The sequence below is a fragment of the Athene noctua genome, chromosome 1, assembly GCF_965140245.1.
Source record: "Athene noctua chromosome 1, bAthNoc1.hap1.1, whole genome shotgun sequence".
NCBI lineage: Eukaryota > Metazoa > Chordata > Aves > Strigiformes > Strigidae > Athene > Athene noctua.
Window position 1 is genome coordinate 244,184,845 of NC_134037.1, and position 20,597 is coordinate 244,205,441.

At 41.8% G+C, this 20,597-nt stretch overlaps 1 protein-coding gene across 2 annotated transcripts in view; it reads left to right on the top strand.

Annotated features, from left to right (window-relative positions):
• Positions 1–13,777: 13,777 nt before the first annotated feature.
• The window catches only part of SACS (sacsin molecular chaperone), a 61,051-nt gene continuing 54,231 nt past the window's right edge, over positions 13,778–20,597 (top strand). For both annotated transcript variants that reach the window (XM_074915436.1, XM_074915443.1), the window contains exon 1: positions 13,778–13,947. The gene's annotated coding sequence lies outside the window, so the exon portion shown is untranslated. The remainder of the gene's footprint in view (positions 13,948–20,597) is intronic.

Here is a 20,597-nt window from a genome sequence, read left to right on the forward strand (position 1 = left end):
AAAACAAAACAAAACAAAACATGTTATATATGTTTATATAATTTAATATTTCTTGTTTTCTTCATTGCATTCTGGTTTTGTTTTGTTTTGTTTTGTTTTTTCCCTCAAAAATACCTAAACCATGAGCGTGAAGAACAATGCTTGAAGTACTTAGAATAGAATGGTTCTGTTGTAAGGGACATACAATGATCATCTAGTCCAACTTCTTGATTCTAGTTTTTAAAAAAATTATGAACAATCCATTTGGTCAGGGAATAAAACTCTTCAGACATGACCAGAACCATCCCTGAGGTTATCTGAAAACAACATCACATAAAAATATATGCTTACATATTACTCATAGAGTTTTTCATTGTCTTCTAGAGTATTTTATGGAAATGTTCCTACATGTGGGTGTTCAAGGCAGATATCCCAGATTTCAATCTAAGCTTCCTAACGGAGAGATAAAGGGGCTCTCATCATTCTTTTTTGACCTGTTTGCTTATGTGGAAGACAAAAGTGCAGGGCTTTTTTTTGGTTGATTTTGTTTTTTAATCAAGAACTAATAAGGAGGGATGAAGATGCTTATCCTACCCAGCTTCCAAAGAAACCTGTTTCAGCCATCTTGATGAAGTGCAGCCACAGTGCTGAGGTTGTACTGCAGACAGTTACAAGGTAGAGTAAGAGGTGGCTCTGCATGCATGTCAGGAGGGAAGTGGAGCTGTTGCTATGATGTCTGCCCAGAATTTTAATGGACTGGAGGGACACATTTTCAAGAGGATGGACATGGAGGATCATGGGATCACAGAACTGCAGGATAACTTAAGTAGGGGGGACTGCAGGAGGCCTCTGGTCCAACCTTGTCTCACAGCAGTGTTAGCTCTGAGGTCAGACCAGGCTGATCAGGGCTTCATCCAGTCAGGATGAAAGAAACATATGGAAAATCTCCAAAGACGGAATGTGCATCACCTTTCTGGGCAACCTGTGCCTGTGCTTGGGTATGTCCTCATGGGGAAAAAACTTCTACTCAGTTGTCATAGTTTAACCCTAGCTGGCAATTAAGCACTACACAGTCGCTTGCTCACTACCCCCCAGTGGGATGTGGAGAAGAATCTGAAGAGAAAAAGTGAGAAAGAAACTTGTGAGTTGCAATAAAAGCAGTTTAATAATGAAAAAGATTATTAAAGAAAAAAATGCAAGGAAAAAAACTGCACCAAAACAACAAAGAAAGAAGAAAATAAAACCTAAGAAAACAAACAAGCGATGCAAATGTAAACAATTGCTCACCACCAACCAACTGATGCCCAGGCAGTCCCTGACCAGTGGCCTCCCTGCCAACCTCCATCCCTAGCTTTATTGCTGAGCATGATGCCATGTGGTCTGAGATGTCCCTTTGGTCAGTTGGGGTCAGATGTCCAAGCTGTGTCCCCTCCCAGAATCTTGTGTACCCCCAACCTACTCACTGGCAGAGCAGTCCAAAGAGCAGAAAAGGCCTTGAGGCTGTATAAGCACTACTCAGCAGTAACTAAATCATCCCTGTGTTACCAACACTGTTCTCAGCAGAAATCCAAAACATAGCCCCATACAAGCTACTATAAAGAAACTTAACTCTATCCCAGCCAAAACCAGTACACCAGTTTTAACCCTTCTTCTTTCAACATATACCTGCTGTTTCTCATCCTCCTGTTCAGGACTGCTGTGAAGAGCCCGGCTCCTTCTCCTCAGTGACCTGCCTGTTGGCACTAGGAGCTGCTGTTAGGTCCTCTGCCCAGGCTGAACAAGCCCAGTCCTCCAGCCTCTCCTCACAGGGCCAGTGCTCCAGCCCCCACCATCTTGGTGGCCTCTGCTGAACTCAGTCCAGTTAGTCAATGTTTGTCTTGTGTTGGAGGCCCCAAATTTGGATGCAGTTATCTAGGTGTGGTCTAATGAATGCTGAGTAGAAGGGATTAATCTCTTCCCCTGGTCTCTGGCTCTGCCCCTGTTTACACAATCCAATATGCTGTTGGCCTTCATTGCTGCCAGGGTCGCTGCTGGCTCATGCTCAGCTTGCTGCCCACCAACACCCGGGGTCTCCTCCATACAGCTGCCCCCAGCCAGGCAGCATCCGCCTGTGATAGTGCCAGGGGCTCCTCCTTTCCAGGAAGAGGACTTTGCATTTGTCCTTGAATTTCATAAGGTTGGACCATTCCTCCAGCCTGTCTGGGTCCCTCTGGATGGTCTGCTCTCAAGTGTATTCACTAATCCCCCTCAGTTGGTGTTATCCATAAAATTTAATTAGAAATAGATCCATGCATGTAGGCAATGGATATGGCTACATGACTTTTTGAAGACCAACATGAGCTCACTCTTTCCCTGCTCCTAGTGTTTATGTAGCATACAGCCTAAGCTAATATACTTTACCTCTCTGCAGAGTTTAAGAGCTTGGGATCAGGATTGTGCTAATCACGGCTAAATAGATTTTGGTTCAGGGCACAGGATAATAGAGCTGTGTCGGCTCCGACATCCTGTGTGAGTATAATGCATGAATCCACCAAAACACATGTTCCATTAACGCTGATGGAGTGCCTGAAAGATACAGTGTCGTGATAAAGTGGATTCAAACCCAGCGATGGCTAGAAAACTGAAAGTGAGAATGTTAATTAATCTGAAGTCACTTAAAAGAATGCTGAAAAGAAATCATTATCTATCACCAAAACTAAGGGCATGTTATCCTAGTTGTCTGATAGAACAACATCAGTGTGATTTCCATCTTGATTTCTGGCATATTGAATAATATGCCTCCCAGCCACTCAGCAACATACTCCTCTAGCTTTTGGCAGGCTTTGAGTTGTGTGAGGGTTTATGGGCATCAACAGAGCTGTGCATGAAAGAGCTTCCAAATGAACTGGCGTGGCAGCTGATGGAAGCCTTGATTCAGGAAGGAATAAACCAAGGAAAGGCATGTCAGGGTCCTGATACCAGGATTGGATCCTAACCGATTGGAAGTGCAATGTTGGGAATCAGATGTTCCTCAGGGCAGAGAGAAGCTGAGGCTTAGTTGAATTGATACTCCCTGAAGAAATGTCTGTTGGCTTCCAGAGGACTTCATTTAGACCTAGAAAAGTAGGGTGGCTAACAACATGAAGGGAATCTGTATATTTATAGGGATGACCAGGTTAAGGATATAACTTCTGCTCCCCCTTACACTGTAACTACAGGAGTTTATAACAAAGAGTGGGCATTATTAAAAAGTCAGTAGCTGATGTTGTAAACAGTCAAAAGTCTAAACAAATAAAGCAAGCACCAGCCTTAAAGTTTCATATTCTTAGGGAGTAGGTAGAAACGCAGTGGAGTGTTGCTAGAGGAGTCCTAGAAACAACTCTGGTACAGCCCCATCAGGCAATCATTGCCTGAGAGATGTGCATCAGTGAGAAGCACCTTTGAAAGAAAGAAAGAAAATATCAGAGATTGTGTCCTGTGAAATCAGCTTTTTATGGTACACCTGTCTTAGGTAACTAACAGAAAGGAAGCTTTTGGGTCTGACATTTTTGATAGGATCGGTCTGCTAGGCTCACTATGGCTCAAATCACAGGCTGTTAGGAAACATCATGAAGCAGCTGCAGAGTGCACTTGAGCACAGTGTTACCACTGAGCCTGAGGGCTGTGACAGCATCAGAGGTAGGGGTGCCGCTACGGTCATTATGTTATTTATAGGGTTTAAAATATTTTTTTATTCATTATTTTATTTCTTATTGTATTATTATTTATTTTATTTGAGAACTCCATCTAACATCTAATCCCTTAAGAGAGTCTACACTTCCTGGTAAATAAAAATATTCATTGACAATAAGAAGAGACAGATAGCATCACTATAAGGCTATCATGGAAAACTGTCAGCACGACTTCAGGGCTTTCTGTGGCCCGTGGCTGTGGTGGCCATTGACAATTCCTTCCTGTTTTGTCTCCTATGTGTTTGTATAGCCAGATGATAGGTGGAAGAAGAGAAATAGTAAGGCTGGTTAGCAGCAAAATCCTAAGAAAAATCCTGCTTAGGGCTGAGATATTTCTGCAGATCATGGAGAAATCTGGTCTTCACCCCCTTGGGAACAACTTCTTGAAATGATTGTTTTGGACCCTCTAATTGATTACAGGTGAAGGGTGAAGGGGAGGTAGAGGAGGAAAGGTGGGAGAACTCCATTTATACTTAACTAGTATGAAATACTAGAGGCCAGAAATAAAAGGCCACTAACTTGTAGGTAGAGGCTAAACACAATAAAACATGAGAGAAACTAAAAAATGAAAAGGAGTAGCTCTTGAGCCAGACAAAAACTAGATAAGGGAAGATGAACAAGATTTTGTCTGTGAGTGAGCTGCCTGATACCAAGACCAATACGCTAGTGCATGACCGAGATGGAACAGGAGGTTAAAGGCAAAGCTGGTTATCAAGAAGGTTGTGAAAACTGATTTAGGAATGTTGTTTGAGAAGGAAATACTTTATGCTCAAGGATCAATTTCTGCTAAAAAATGTGAAAATGAAATGTGGAATAGCTACACAAAAAAGGAAAAGTATGAAAAAATGAGTAGACCATTTTGAATGAGAAATTAATACTGTCCAGTAGCTTAAAAACGTCTTCTGGTTCTTGGCTATCCATGGCTATTGCTGATGATCAGTCATATTTTCTCTTCACTTTCCTTTGATAAACAAATTAAGCAGGCTTAATCTCTTCTTTCAAGGTGAATGTTGGTTTTATAACTGTATTGCTAGGGTTTCTCTGAATCTGTTCTCTGCATCTTCTTGGAATCCTGCTTAACCAGGATCAAATCAGAATCAAAACAGAATCATGTCGAATCTTGCAAATAGCTCTCATTCACTAATAACTTACTATTTTCTGACTCCTGTAGATCACACTTTCCTTCTTCACAGCCATATCACACCAGCAGATAATGTTTATCAACAACCTTTGTGATAATGATTATAATTATCAAATTATTTTCTAGATTTTTGAAAGAAACATTGTTATAAATAAAATACACAAAAGTACATTTTATATATTTATATACAGAATATATACACAATATATAATGTATGCATGGTTTATAGGTAATTTTATTATTGTTTATTATAATAATTAACAATCTTTTCTCAGACTGCAGGATGGAAGCAGGGCGCAGGCTTGTCGACACTGCGATCTGACTCATGCTACCAGTCTGTCTTCAAAACCCAGTTTAATACCCCTCATTTCACCCAGCTGTCTCTTCTGTTCTGTCATGATCCCTGGCGAGCAAGTACAAAAGAGAAAGATGAGAGATCCTTGAAATGTCTTCCATAGCTTTAGTTATATCTGTTGAGGTGTCTGGAAATTGTTAGATATGGGTCTTTATATCTTTCTCTCCTGAGCATACTTCTTTGGCATATAAATCATGGCAGGTAATGTGTTAAAGATGACTCTGCTGTGACTGTTGAACATAATGATTCATGCTAGCGCATGCCTATCTTATACTCTGTGTGACATCATGTTTAAGAAGGTATTAGCTACCATTGCTTAGGTGAAACATCTACTCATGTAGGAAAATATCCTTTCATAAATAAACCAAGATGGGAAGTGACACAGCTCTGAGCTGATTACTGAGGAACAACCTGCAAAAGCATAAAACTAATTCTATACAGTTTTTCAAACACTTCCCACAAAGCTCCTCCATGGTGGACAAAAAAAATACGCCCAGAGCAGGAAAAGCTGAATCAGTTATTTACATCTATGTTCAATCACAACAGAGCACAGGGCAATCTCCATGCTGGCATCCTTCCGGATGGAAACTGCACAGAGTGGCTGTCTTGAAGTTAAGTATGTGTTGAACAGCAGATAAATTGAAGAGTAGCAAATTACCAGGGCCAGATGTTTCACCCAGACATTTTCAAAAAGAAGTTAATTTAAGAACTTGGGAATGAAATACCTGAATGACTGTCCACGTTCGTAATTTTGGCTTCAAACCCCTTTGGTTCCCACAGGGCTGGAAAGTGACCCATGAGACCATTTTTCAGAAAGGTTTCCAAGAGGTAGCTGAGGAACTACAGACTGGTATGTTCAGTATCTGTACAGGACACTTTCATAAGATTTCTAATAAAGAATAAAATTCGAGGACACGTAAATAACTATGGCATTGGGCAAAAGTCAACACGAATTCTGGAAGTGCAAATCGTACCTCACATACCTACTTGATTTGGGAGAATCAGCATATAGGGATATTGGAAATCCTGTCTACCTGGATTTCCAAAGGCATTTGAGTTTACTACCAAAGGTTTTTAAGGAATTTTAAGTGGTCACAGGATAAGACCACATGGATATCTGGATATTGCTGAAAAGATAGGAAATAAAAAGTAGCAGTAAATAGTCAATATGCATATATGAATATATATAGTTCATAGTGTGTGTATATATATATATATATATATATATGAGCCCTATACGGTGCCTAAGAAGCAGTGTAGATGCAATTCTGAGTTTTACACTGATTGTCTGCGTGCTACAGCTCAACTACCTGCTATGACATGGCTTCAGCCTCCTGTAACTATCTGCTTTTACAAAGCTGGTTCTTCATGGTCCCACCTTGCTGGGGAGCCTGACCTGAGGTCTCTGCCAGTGCACCTTCCACAGTCTTTTTGCTCTTAATGTAGAGTTTTGAGCCTTCATTGCTGCTGCCAGTATTGATCATAGAAAAAGCCCATCTCCTGAATTTGAACACTTGGTGTCAAAGACAGTTCTTCACGTCAGCTGTTTCCCACTTATCTCAAGGAATCTGAGAGGGCTGCACTGCACTGTAGTAGTTAATACATGTACTGCCCTGGGCAAATGGGGTCAGTCAGGCTGCACAGCTCTGGCCGGGCTGCATGCCATGGATTGACAGAGCTGCCATTTACATCTGAGTTAGAGGATGAATACATCTCATCATTGTTTTAATTTCCCTGCTTGGAATTCTTGAGAATTCAGTCTTTTCATAACTCCTCCTAATATTATATTTTCCATTATCACGGTGGTACAAATGCACCAAAACATATTTTCTTGTGATTCCATGTATATTAAAAATATGAATATATATATTTCAATGACGAAAAGTATAGTTAATGAAAATGCAGCATGTCAAGCCAATTTGAGCCTAAATTAAATTCTCAAAGGACTATAAAAATCCACACCATTGGTGTGCTCACGCTAATAGCCTGGGCTGGCAACATACTAATCAATCTGGCTCTAGAAGACCAGGCTGGTATTTTAATCACCCAAACACTAATAGCCTGGCCTTGCTGGCATTATAATTGTTATGGCACTAATAGCCTGGGCAAGATGGTATTTTAATCATCCTGGACCACAGCCTAGAAATGTTAATTTTTAACATGTCTGTCTTTTTATCAAGGTTAAAAAGAGGTCTGCTGCAGATATGATCAATTACAAAGTGTAAAAATCACTATTTTAACTTAAAAAAGAATCAAACTTGGGAGTCTTTGGCACTCAAAGTACTGGATATTTTTCAGTTAGATCACCTCTTTCCCATCTTTCTTGGTTTTTTTTAAACTTCTTTTTCCTGCAGCGCCTTTAAACCACATGTGACTCACTTGGGACAGCTAGATGGGCTGTACTGAAGTGTTTGCTGTTCTGGTTATTACAATGATCTTACTACAATATCCAACTAACACAGTCCTAGATATTTAACCTCATGTGATAAAACCTCTCCCACTGTTCTTGATATTTTAAGAAATTAATGCAGATAGTCAACAATTTGGTTTATCTTTAAATGTTACTAATTAGTTGTCTGTTGAACATTCATTGACTTCAAAGAGCCTATTTAATCTTTGCTCTTACATAGTGCAGGTCACTAACGGATTTTGCTGGAAGGTTTTACGATCAAGCTTCATTTTTATCCCCTTTAATTTGAGGTTGGGAATGCCAGGGGCTGGGGAGATGGATTAAACAGGAAATTTCTGGCTTTCCTCCAGCAGCTGAGGAGTACGATCTTAAAATCATAGAACCATAGTATCGTTTAGGATGGACAAGACCTTTAAGATCATCAAATCCAACTGTTAACCTAGCACTGTCAAGTCCACCACTAAACCACGTCCCTAAGCGCCACATCTACAGATCATCCTCCAGGGATGGTGACTGTCACGTCCCGCTCAGAAGAGGGGGACAAGTGATTCAGATTTGCAAATCCCCAATGGAGCGGACAACAAGTCTCCAAGTCCAAGCATTTATTAACTACCCACAATGTACTAACTAAACACATGATAATTGGCTAAGTATATAGCAAGTTGTGGCAAGCAATACAATATGCCTTGCATTTCTTAACGGGAAAGGGAAAAGAGGGAGATAGAGGGAATGGGGGAATTCAGATCACTGATCTGGGTTTCTGCACTGATTCTGCCTGTGGGGGTTCCAGGATGCAGCCGTCTTTTTCACCTGCATCCATCTTCCTCGCTTCACATCACTCTCCAGGACCGCCCTCCCCCACCCTCACCCCTTTCTTTCCCCCCTTGATTTATACACCCTTTCCTTGGGTTCATCCCCTAGGTTGACCCACATACCTACGTATCCCATGTACGGGGAGGGGTAAGGTGTTTCATGGGATGATGTAATTAGCATGATCATGTTAGCCCTCGTTAGCATATTGAGAGGTGTTAACATTAATGTGCATTTTGTGGATAATGAAGCAAAGGTCATTCACTGGACAGATGGCCCTTGAAATTTGCCCAGGTGCCCCAGAGCAGAGCCGTCCTGTCTCCACAGGGCTCCCTCCTCCAGCTGCATCTTGTGTTATTTGGGCAGCCTTTTCAGCTTCGACCTCCACACTGTCCACCCTGCGACTCATAGTTTTGTCTTGCGAGTGTTTGAGGCATTTCTTTGATCAGCCTCAACTTTTGCTTTCTCAGGCTGTTTTTCTTAGTTTCTCACAGGCCTGGTTTCTCGTCTCTCACAGTGACACAACCACTTCCCTGGGCATCCTGTTCCAATGCTTGACAACCCTTTCAGTGAAGAAATTTTTCCTAAGATTCAACATAAACTTCCTCTGCTGCAACTTGAGGCCATTCCCTCTTGTCCCATTGCTTGTTACTTGGGAGAAGAGACTGAGACCCACCTCACTACAGCCTCCTTTCAGGGAGCTGTAGAGAGCAATAGTCTCCCTTCAGTCTCCTTTTCTCCAGGCTAAACAACCCCAGTTCCCTCAGCTGCTCTTCATAACACTTGTGCTCTAGACTCATCACCAGCTTTGCTGTCCTTTGGACATGCTCCAGCATCTCAGTGTCTTTCTTGTAGTGAGGGGCCCAAAACTGAACCCAGTCATCGAGGGGCGGCCTCACCAGTGCCGAGTACAGGGGTAAGATCCCTTCCCTGTCCCTGCTGGCCACGCTATTGCTGACACAAGCCAGGATGCCATTGGCCTTCTTGGCCACCTGGGCACACTGCTGGCTCATATTCAGCCAACTGTCACCCAACACCCCCAGGTCCTTTTCCACCACACACCTTTCCAGCCACTCTATCCCAAGCCTGTAGTGTTGCATGGGGTTATTGTGACCCAAGTGCAGGACCTGGCACTAAGCCTTTTTGAACTTCATACAGTTGGCCTTGGCCCATTGATCCAGCCTGTTGAGATCTATCTGTAGAGCCTTCCCACCTTCAAGCAGCTCAACCCTCCCACCCAGATTGGTACTGTCTGCAAAATTCCTGAGGGTGCACGTGATCCCCTCATCCAGATTACTGATAAAGATATTAAACAGAATTGGCCCCAAGTGGGGAACCCCACTTGTGACCAGCTGCCCACTGAATTTAACTTCATTCACCACAACTCTTTGGGCCTGGCCATCTGTCCAAGCCATGAGAAGCCAGTTCCTCCAGGAGAATGCTGTGGGAAATGGTGTCAAAGGCTTTACTAAAGTCTGGGTAGACAACATCCACAGCCTTTCCCTCATCCACTATGTGTGTCACCTTGTCACGGAAGGAGATCAGGTTTGTCAAGCAGGACCTGCCTTTCATAAACGCATGCTGACTCGGCCTGATTGCCTGGTTGTCCTGTATGTGCCGCATAATGGCACTCAAGATGATCTGCTCCATAACCTTCCCCGGCAGCGAGATCAGACTGACAGGCCTGTAGTACCCTAGATCCTCCTTCCTGTCCTTCTCGTAGATGGGCATCACATGTGCTAACTTCCAGTCAACTGGGACCTCCCTGGTTAGCCAGGACTGCTGATAAGTGATTGAAAGTGGCTTGGTGAGCACTTCTGCCAGCTCCCTCAGTACCCTTGGGTGGATCCCATCCTGCCCCATAGACTTGTGTGTGTCTGAGTGGTGTAGCAGGTCACTAACCACTTCTCCTTGGGTGATGGGGGCTTCTTTCTGCTCCCCGTCCCTGTCTTCCAGTTCAGGGGGCTGGGTACCCAGAGAACAACTGGTATTACCATTAAAGACTGAGACAAAGAAGGCATTGAGTACCTCAGCAATTTTCTCATCCTTTTTCACTGTTTTCCCACTGCATACCATAAAGGATGGAGATTCTCCTTAGCCCTCCTTTTGTTGCTAATGTATTTATGGAAACATTTTTTATTGTCTTTTAAGGCAGTAGCCAGATTAAATTCTAGTTGGGCTTTGGCTCTTCTAATTTTCTCTTTCAATGCCTGGAAAAAAATAAACAAATTGTGGAGAAATTAGATCTCTCTCTGTGAAAATTAACTGTGGTTAAGATTTTGAATTTTGTTTCATATTTTTTCTAACAGCTGGGTCACCTCTTCTGAGATTTTCCACAAAGGTAAAGCAGTCAAAGATCCCTTATAACTTCTGAACTGAGTCTGTTACCTAAATGCAATACTTTGCCACCTGAGGAGGATTTCAGCTCCCCTCATTAGAGCGATGGCTGTGGGCTGCATGTGGATGATGAAACCATTTGCTTGGCCTGCAGTGCTGCACTGGCACGGCGTGTTTCAGGGATGAGTGACAGTGTGTGTTTTTGGCTGCCCCCAGCCCAATGCTGCCCAGTGGGAGCCCAGCTCTCCCCACCCTGCCACAGCCACTGCGCTGCATGGCGGCGAGGACCCGAGGGGCACAGGGGATGTGGTTTTGTGCCTCTCCCTTTGTGGGCATTGTGCAGAGGCTACTGACACTGGCAGTGTTGTGTGAGAGGAGGTCTCCCATTTAGGGAGGAAGGAGGTGAAATAAAAGAGGCAGAGAATTAAGAATGGCTCAGGCTGAGGGAGGAGACGGGTGAATTTATAAGGCATCAGCCTCGTGGGCAACCCATTTGAGTAGCTGGCTGCACTTCACCCATGTCAGCACCAATGAAAGTCATACCAAACTCAGCAGCAGCAATAAGCCTTCTCATTTTACTTGATTTTCACAGCTGGGATGGCGAATTCATCAGTCAAATACTTCTTTTTGCCTTTGTTTCAAAATGTCCTGGAGGGGAAATTTGCCCTTCACCTGCTTCCCACGTGGGAAGCCAGCTGCTCTTTCAAGGCTTAGTTTCCAGACACAGGGCTGCCCTCAGCTGACGTTCTTCCATAAGAAGACTGCTAATAATGCTAGCAGTTCCTAATCTATTTTTTCACTCTAGGAAGGGAATTTCAAAGGAGGGGGATTAATGCCTGTTGCTTAAAAAGGATTTGAGCACTTTGTGGGAGAATACTTTAAAAGCATTCTCTTTTCAATGTCCTGTCCCCCACTGCCTTCTATCCTTGCAATGCTTCGTGTGTCATCCATGGCTTCATTTGCACCCCCTTATATGTTTTTTTTTCTGCTTTTAGGGTCTGACATTGATAAGCAGGGCTGATGCCACCCTACTGACCTATGTAGCCAGCATGGCCCTGGGCAGTTGCAGCTGACATGTGTGTCCTGCTTGGGAAGCCAGGTGTCGTTCTCAGCATGCCACTGCATTGGAGCCAATGCTTTGACCAGCTAAACTTAGGAGCAACACAACAGCTGTGTGAGAACATTGTGCTGCAGGAGCTTATCCAGCCCGGCAATGTTTTGGAGACTGGCACTGCATGTTTTCCTGGCTAGACGGTCTGCCCTGCCTGGTTACAATGTCCTTTTGTTTACGTGAACTCAGAGAGGATGTCTTACTGTGACCATACTGAACTTTGGTAAAGCTGAGATGTGATGACTAGAAAAAATGTGTTTTTCCTAATCTCGGTGCTACAAAAAGTACTATTATAGGACCAGTTTTGATGCTTACTTATGCTCAATACCTCTTTACTTCTCATGATCAGGACTTCAAATATAAGGATATTGGCCTCCTCTGGTAAACTGCTTGTGATAACACAAATTCACTTACTATCAAAGGTACTTTAACAGGAAACAAGTGTTTTTTCCTTGGAAGATTAGTATGTCCTTTTATACAATGCTGCAGATGCCTCAGTGTTTGCAGTGTTACTTTAACCTTCAACATGAGAGAAGTCAGTCTCAGCTCCTTGGCAGGAAAAGAGGTTTTTTTAATAAAAAGCAGCAGAGTCATAGTAAAGTCCAGGAGTTCTCTAAGGAGGAGTCCTCTGTCTGTGTGAAGCTGCAATAGCACTGTTTTCTTCCTGTCAGTATTTGTTTTCTCTCCCTCTGCTGGCATTATCCTGTAGACAAGATATTTCTAGTCCATCTTCTGTGCACTCAAGGACTGCAGAGGAAAAAAGAGAGCTCCAGACTCCCTAGAAATCCCTAATCTTACACTTTCAGCCAGTCCTGAAGTTCTTGAAAAGTGCTATGTTAGTATAGCATTTTAAATGAAGACTGGCAGGGGTTGGAAGGACATGTTTCTGGCTGGGGGTTGCTGGGCCATGGGGAGAGGCAGCACTTTGCATGGGTATGAAGAATTCAAAGCAGCAGGACTAGCATGGTTAGAAGAGTTCTCAAAGGAAAGGTTTCTAGGTTTTCTTTGGAGGGCAACCTGACAGGTTAACCTGAGTGACTAAGGTGAGAGAATGAAAAATCTTAGAAATGCCTTAAATGGGCCAGTCTTTGTTTATATTAAAGGTTGTACCTGACATCCTCGATTCTTCTGAGGTCTGCTTCATGTAGACTTGATCACATTATTACGAATATGAGTGTGAAATACATAAAGAACTAAATTTTAAAATGTATAAGTGCTAACAGCTACTTGTGCCAACTTGGAAAAGAGAAACCAAACCCAGGATGCTACTGGTAGCACATGAACTTCTGAGTCTTGATGTAATCAGCACCAACTAAATTAATCTAAGAAAGGCCTAAAGACCATGAGCATACCACACTGTTGGTAAAGGAGAGAGGCAGAAGCGTAACTGTAAGGGTATTTACTAAAGCTGCTATACAGACAGAAGTTTTCAGAGGCAACTTCTTCAAATCATTAACAGTTTAAATGTAAACATTCTTTGACATAGCAGGATAGTTCAAGCATGAAATAGGTAGAAAATCTGCTATTTCTATTGTATAAGCCGAAACAAATGCAAAAAGTGAAGAAATAATGCAGCAAAATGCCAGGAAGTAAATTTGAATTGAACAGAACAAACCACAAGATTGGTTCTGTTACAGGAAATACTTCAAATATGTGTTATGTCTTGAGTAGCACCTCTTCAAAATGTGTTATTTTGGTCACTTGTTTTGGTGTCCTTCTCCATCTGATGGCTACCCGGTGCCTGCAGTTTGTATTGTGCTCCTGAAACCTGAGGTTAGTGAGGACCGTATCTCTTTAAAAAAAAAAAAAAAAAAAAAAAGCCACACACAAAAAAAAAAAAAAAAGCCACGCTGGGAAGGGGGAGCTACAGCCTCTGCTGCATTGGGCTGTTTGGATACATCGAGGCTGCAGCAGTGGTCACGCATCCTTCTGCAGCCTGCTGATTTTGCAAAAGAGGGGAAAAGGGTCGTTTTACAGTCCAGATGCTGTCAAACACAAGCAACCAATGGAAGAAATGGCACAATGAGCAGACAAGCATGTGGAAGCAGTTTATGAAGAAATAGTTAAATACTGAGCTTATTCCTGGCTGATGTTGTAAGTATGAGCTCAATAGCAGATCCCGTGGTCACTGCAGTTGTTTGTGAGAGATGTTTTATGGGTATCCCGATTGCTTTTAGTGCTCATAGGTGGAGAAACGATTAACTGTGACACGTTTAATAGTGTATTTAGGCAAATAACTGTTTTGTCTGCGTCTCTACAGGATTCTGGGGGGACTCACGAGCTGCAGTGCGCTGGCAGGGTGGGTGAAGCATAGAATTTACACAGGAGCTGCTTCTCCTTTCCTGATGGCTTGTCTGGGCTCTATAGATGTGCTAGCAAATTGCTGCAGTACCACCCTCCCCGTGCAAAGGCCTCTCTGAATTTCAGTGCTGCCTTCGAGCACTGGGATACAGAATACATTTTTTCATGCTACAGTGACTGACTTAATTTTAAAAAATCCTAGAATTACTTGTTACACAAACTTACATTATGCCAAGTTTTCCATTATTAATTTTTCTTATGTATGCAGTGTAGAAAGCTTATGAAATTACAATAGCTTTGTGTGTTACCATTGGGAGACTGGTTCTTAACATAGCTCTCCCAAAGAGAGTGCCAAGTATGATTTATTACTCAAAGGAATGAAAATTTTCCTATCTTTGGTCTGTACGTATTTTTAAATGTAAACATTTGTTGTTATGGCAATCCAATGCCTTGTTCTTTGGCAAATGGTTTGATGCTTTTTATTCTGCATATGCCCTAATGATCTAGTACAGCTTTAAAAACAAGTAAAAAAGCAGAGCTAGCACAAGTCTACTGCTCTGTGTTTCTCAGCAAGTTTTTTTGGTAATCAGGCAACATTTTTTTATTGTAGCTAAAACTATGCATGTCAGCAGAGTAAAAAACTAAGTAATGAGTATTTTCCTTTTTATTACAACACTAATTTTTGCTTTCACGTGTTTAAGTACTGTGTATGATGATTTGCTCTAAGCCAAATAATATCACCTATTTGATGGCCTTTGCTGTTGTACCTTGGTACTTAACTCAGCTGCTGCAGAAACTGCTGGGAAATCTTACTCCAGTAGCAGGGGAGGTAACAGTGGGGTAATTGCAATGAGAAGCCTGTGCTGGCATGTTAAGGAGGATGAGTAGTTGATGCAACGAGGAGTCTTCTTTTGTGCGTCTCTTTTGGGACCTGGCATAACTGCAGCTCCTGATGCTAATGCACACACTTCTGCCCCCATCACGCTGATCACCACAGTGGGGACGTAAGGCAGCATCCCTTACACTGAGGAACCTACAGGGAAGTTTTCCCATCACTGTTCTGGAGTTGCCCTCACCTTGTATTCTCAGAGGTATTACAGCTCTGTCAGCTGCTTATTTGCAAGACACCTTCTTATTGCTTGCTACCAGAAACTTAATTATAAGAGGCCCAGTTTAGCCCTTAATGAGCTTATAACAAAATACTGTTACCTAGGGAGCGCTCCAGCAGTGAATGTGGATGCTGAGGCTGTGGTATTGTCAGTGTTCAATTCTTGTCCCTTCCTCTCCTGTGTCAGGATTTTCACTCTCCCAACACCAAGGAACATCTCTGGTTGGAAACAGGATTTCCAAAGATTAAGAGAGTAATCATTTGCATTGTCATTTAAGGGTTGTGAGAATACAAAAAGAATACAAAAATCCAATCCCATATAGAGAATTTCTGTTCCCATACTGAAAATGTGAAGGTTCATGACATAATTTAATTAGATAAAATTGTTTTATGGGCTGACTATTGTCATGTGAAGACAGTGGGAAAAGTTCAGCTCCTGTGTACTTATATTGTTTTCAACAGAATTACTCCGGGGTGAATTTAGCATTTTTAGGGCCAAGTGGAAAACCTTTTCTTTCTCTGTCCATCTTGCTTAATTGTTTTCCTGTTTCTCAGACATGATTTTTTAATAGCCTGCAAGGCAAGAGGACCAGATTCACTGAAAAATAATACAAAGAATCTACGATGCCCAAGTTAGGACTCTGCTTGCCTGAGGCTCCCTGTAATGTCAATGGAAACACAGGAGCACTTCCAGGAAAACCGATATAGCACATACCTAAAATTAGCCAGTGGTCATTGTGCTTGGGGCTGCTTGGACCCTGCTCTCAAAAGCACAGTTTCTGAAATACTGGATGAGTTTTTATGTTAAAGTATACAAAAGTCTAGGTTTTTGTAATGCAAAAGAGCAGTTTCTTGAAGAGTTTAAACAATGTCTAGTTTGTATGAACCCTTGGAATAACAGATGGAATTGAAAAAAATGCATGTCAGATTTTAAAGTATTTGATCTTTTGGAAGATTGAATCTTTTAGAAATAAGTTTGAATTAGTTCAGCAATATTTTTTAATACACACATTCAGCAATTATTTCTGCCTCAGCTAAGAAACATAACATCGCACATTAATTTGGTGCATTAGGTTTTCTCTAGGTCATATTCAGATTTTTCTAATAAGTGTGTGCATGAATATATTTGCATTTTAGCAGTCGATCTAAATCTTTAAATGGGTGGTCTAGTTTATTAGAATTTTTCTTCTTCTTTTTGACCCGCTCAACAGAAGACAGTCATTGTTTGGAATTTTTAGCAAGTATATTGTTGGTTGTGATGGGTGTACACCAGAGCTATGTAAAGAAGGAAGGCTTCACACTGCCTGTGAACAGCTACATGTGTTTATGCACAAAGAACTATGCAGCCATGAATGTCAGACTAGAAATAAATGAGGCTTAAATGTCTTCCCTAAATTACCTTTAGAAATTGTCTCCATCCAGGTAAAACCAAAATAAGGCAGCGTTTCTGATAGTCAGTGATTACATTTGGGGTACGATTGGGCAGGTGTTTTGAGCTCCTCTGGTGACCTCTCAGGGCAGCATGAATGTGCCCCAGGCTCTCTCAGCAGTAAGGTTTAGCTTCTTTTTTATTACAGGAGAATGATACAGCTGATTGCATATCCCAGTCACCACCTATTTGAGGTAAGACAGCTGGTAGAAAATAGTAAAGGTCAGAGCTTTAAAGCTCTAGTCTCCTGTGAAGAAAGAAATAATATGTTAGTATTTAAATTACCTGTTTTAGTTAAAGCTTCATGTAAGCAAAAGAAACAGCTTGTCCTTTTTTTTTAGGACAGGCCAATTTACTTGACTGTCTCTTTGTTAGTTATATAGGGTCCATGGTGGAGCTTTGTGGCATTAAGAGCAAAATTATTGTCAGGTTTTAACTAATGTAAGCTGAGATCCTGCAGAACATGATAGTACCTTCAGAGTGGTCTGATGTGCCTTACAAGCAGGCAACAGCTGTCACTGAGTCCTGTTCCATAAAATCATTTGCACTATGAAAGACATTGCTAATGTCAGGAGATGTCTGGAAACCCATTGGGAGAGAAGGGGAATTGCAGTACTGTGCTCTCAATCCTTGCTTATGCTAACAGTGTTTTCCCCATAAACAGCTCCCTGAAAACCTTCCCCTTCCTTCTCAAATTTGCCCTTCTATATTTTTCTTTTTCTCCATCTCAGGCCAATTCCTACGTGAATTATCACTTCTGATCAACTCTTATGAGGTGTTTTGTAACAGTAGTGTCCCTGGCCCACCCTAGTCCTCCACCAGCATTGCACGTTTCTCCTAGTCCCCAAAGGTGAGTTTGGAGGCCCTGGCCACATCTATGCTTCTAAATAAGAGAACTAGGGAAGAAAAATCTGCTCAGGTCCTTAGCTCACTCCTTTGTGCTCAGAGGTGCAGCCAAGCTCTTGCCCTCATGGGACCAGCACAAGCATGTTGTTGAGCCATGGTCTCTGTCTAGAGCAGTCCACGGGAAAGAGATGGAGCAGATTGTGCACCGGAGGGTGATTTTTGCACTGTATAGTGCTATGGAGTCTTTTTCCAGGCACTAACAAATAATTTTCACCTCATTACCTTCACGTTCATATTGGACTGGCATTGGAAACACTTCTCTGGCTCTTGGTGTGGGCCTGTGTTATCCCAGCACTTGATCCACCACAGCCAATTAGATTTGAGAGTTGAAGAATTTAAGTGCTTTCTGGCTTGCTTTGGTTACTTCTGTCAATGCTAAACCCATCTCTTAAATCATACTTCTTGTTTGATGTTTATACAATGTATGTATATGTACACACATACTTGCCCCAAACAGCAGTAGTGGTGTGGAAAGCTCATCACTTTAAGACATATACAATTATATACAATAAATTATTTGGCTACATACGTTAGAGAGCACTCCCTTACTGAAGAAAAATGGATGATTAGACCTGAGCTTTTTCATCTCTTCTGTGATGCCACAAAAGTGATTTATTTCAGTTTCTCATTAGCTGTGACAAGGATGATGTCAGACAAGTTATGCATGCTCTGTCTTATAAATAATAAACGAGAAGGACCATGTCTCCTCTTTCTCTAATGGATCAGCATTACAGCTGGATGGAAAAGGCACCAGATTGCTTTATGGAACATAATGGAGTAACAAAATTGCTCAGACTCAGTTGAGTGTATTGATCTCAGGGGCTCCTACTTGCCCCTTCATCTTGATCTCTGGCTTCTCTCTCATGTTGTAAAAATGTTACTTTGATTAAGAGGAATAACAATAAGCTTGTAAAGTTTTATAAAAAACCTAGAAATAACAGAACAAAGTGCATGTTCTTTTTGTTCAACTTAAGCCCTTTAATATAAAAACCTTCCAAATACCCTTTCAGTGAAGCTTCATTTATTATTAATTTAGCAACTCCAATCTGAAATGTGGTTCTCATTTCTTTCTTTTTATTGCAGTGTTTCCAGAGAGAGCTTTGTTGTTATAAGCTTCTCATTAATCATAATTTTCACTAATAAGGTGCTGTTTAATCAAGTAGTTCAAAACACTCTGCAGACACTCATGAATGCAGCTTTATGATAGCCTTGTTGCTTAATACAGCTGTTTGTGAATAACATTACTTCTGTTTCATATGCTGAAACGTCCATATTCAGTTCCCTTGTCTTTTCAGCATCAGGCCATCTTTTTAGCCCTTTTAATTAGGAAGAAAAGAGCATTGAAATACCTGTTTAGAAAGAAATACCTGGAATTGGGTATGTTGTGAAGCAAAGAAGAAAAGAAAGAGATGTCAAATCATGGGCACACCAAATCTTGGCAGAGTTCTTAGAGTCTTTTTCAACAACAGTTGCTGTTGTGAATGGCACCTGCTAAAAAACCACGCTATGTTTCAGCGCTTTCACGCTGGTTTGCAGCATCAGCAAAGGAGTTAAGTATTCTCAGCTTATAAAAGATTTTCTCCCCACTGTCTTGGCATGCTGTATCAAGCCAAATCTCTGTGTTAATCTCCTTGCTTCTTCAACATTTGGCATTCAGTATAAGTGTGTCCCAATTTAGAGACCAGCTTTCCTACTTATGGAGAAGAGTTTCATATAGATAAATTTGCTGCTTCAAAGCATACTAGTCATAGACAGAAAATGCCATACCATTTGTCATTAATTTTGGCTGACAAATGGCATAGAGATGAAAATATTTCTGGTCATGTCTGTCAAACTCTATCCATACTGTACAAGTATGTAGTGATCTTAAGAGATGCTTCCTTCTGCTTTTCTAAAAAACTAGGCTTGGAGAAACAGAAGACATGAAGGAAAATGTATTTTTTATTTTCAGTTACTGATATTAATAAAATTTGGCCTTGCACCAAATACTTCAGGAGTATTTGTGTTGGTCTGAATAACACTGTTTGCCAGGTAGACGAACAGAGCTTATTGGAGCTCATCCCACTTTCAAGTCTGTTTCCAAAACAGCTCCCTGTACTTTGCAGAAGATTTGTCTCGCTGCTATGTGTAACTGTTCTGGAGAAAGAAGACAGCCTGCAAGATGTTCCCCAATTCTTGCCTATGGACCTGCTGCTCTCCTTGACATGAGTTACGGAGGCATGCTGAATTAAGTCTGTGATAGTGACTTTATGCTATAAAAGTACCATTTTTACACAACCTAACCATGATTATTTCTGGCCTTTTGACCTGAAAAGAACCCTACTGTTCCCTCAAAACTCGCACAATCTGCCAAAGCCACAGGTCTGTCGCATGGGACACAGAGACCCAGGAGCAGGGGTACGCGCTAGGTGTGTGGCCCAGATCTAGCCTGGTTCTGACCTTGAGCACATGTGAGTCAGTATGCACCATTTAGACTGGGGACCATGTCCTGCTTTTGGGGCAGAGGACTGTAGTAGTGTAGGCACAGTCTAAGCACTGTGTATGTTTCCAGGATGAAAAGAGAGACAGTGTCCAGCTGGTCTAAAGGCTATATACATTCTGTAATGTATAAAAGACATAAATGGTCTTTTATGGACAGGATGAGAATTCATCTTAACCCTTCTGCTCTGCCATATGACTGCCTCTGACTTTATCTTGTTGTAGAAAGTAATTTTCTGTCTTGGGTCTTAAATATTACAGCCTCTTTTTCCTGTGCTTTTCTAGTTACAGTCTTGCCCTGCTGATACTGACCCAGATGCTGTTGTGCAAATGATTTTCCTGACATGCTGCTAGAGCAAGGCTGCCCTGATCTATGCTTTTCTTGAGTCCTCTCTTCCTAAGCATCAAACATGAGCTGCCTGTCCTTACTTTCAAAGCCTTTGCAACCCTCATGCATGCTATTCTCCAGTACTGTGAAGCTGACCTCCATTTTTGCTTGGGTAATAATGTTCTAATGTTCCC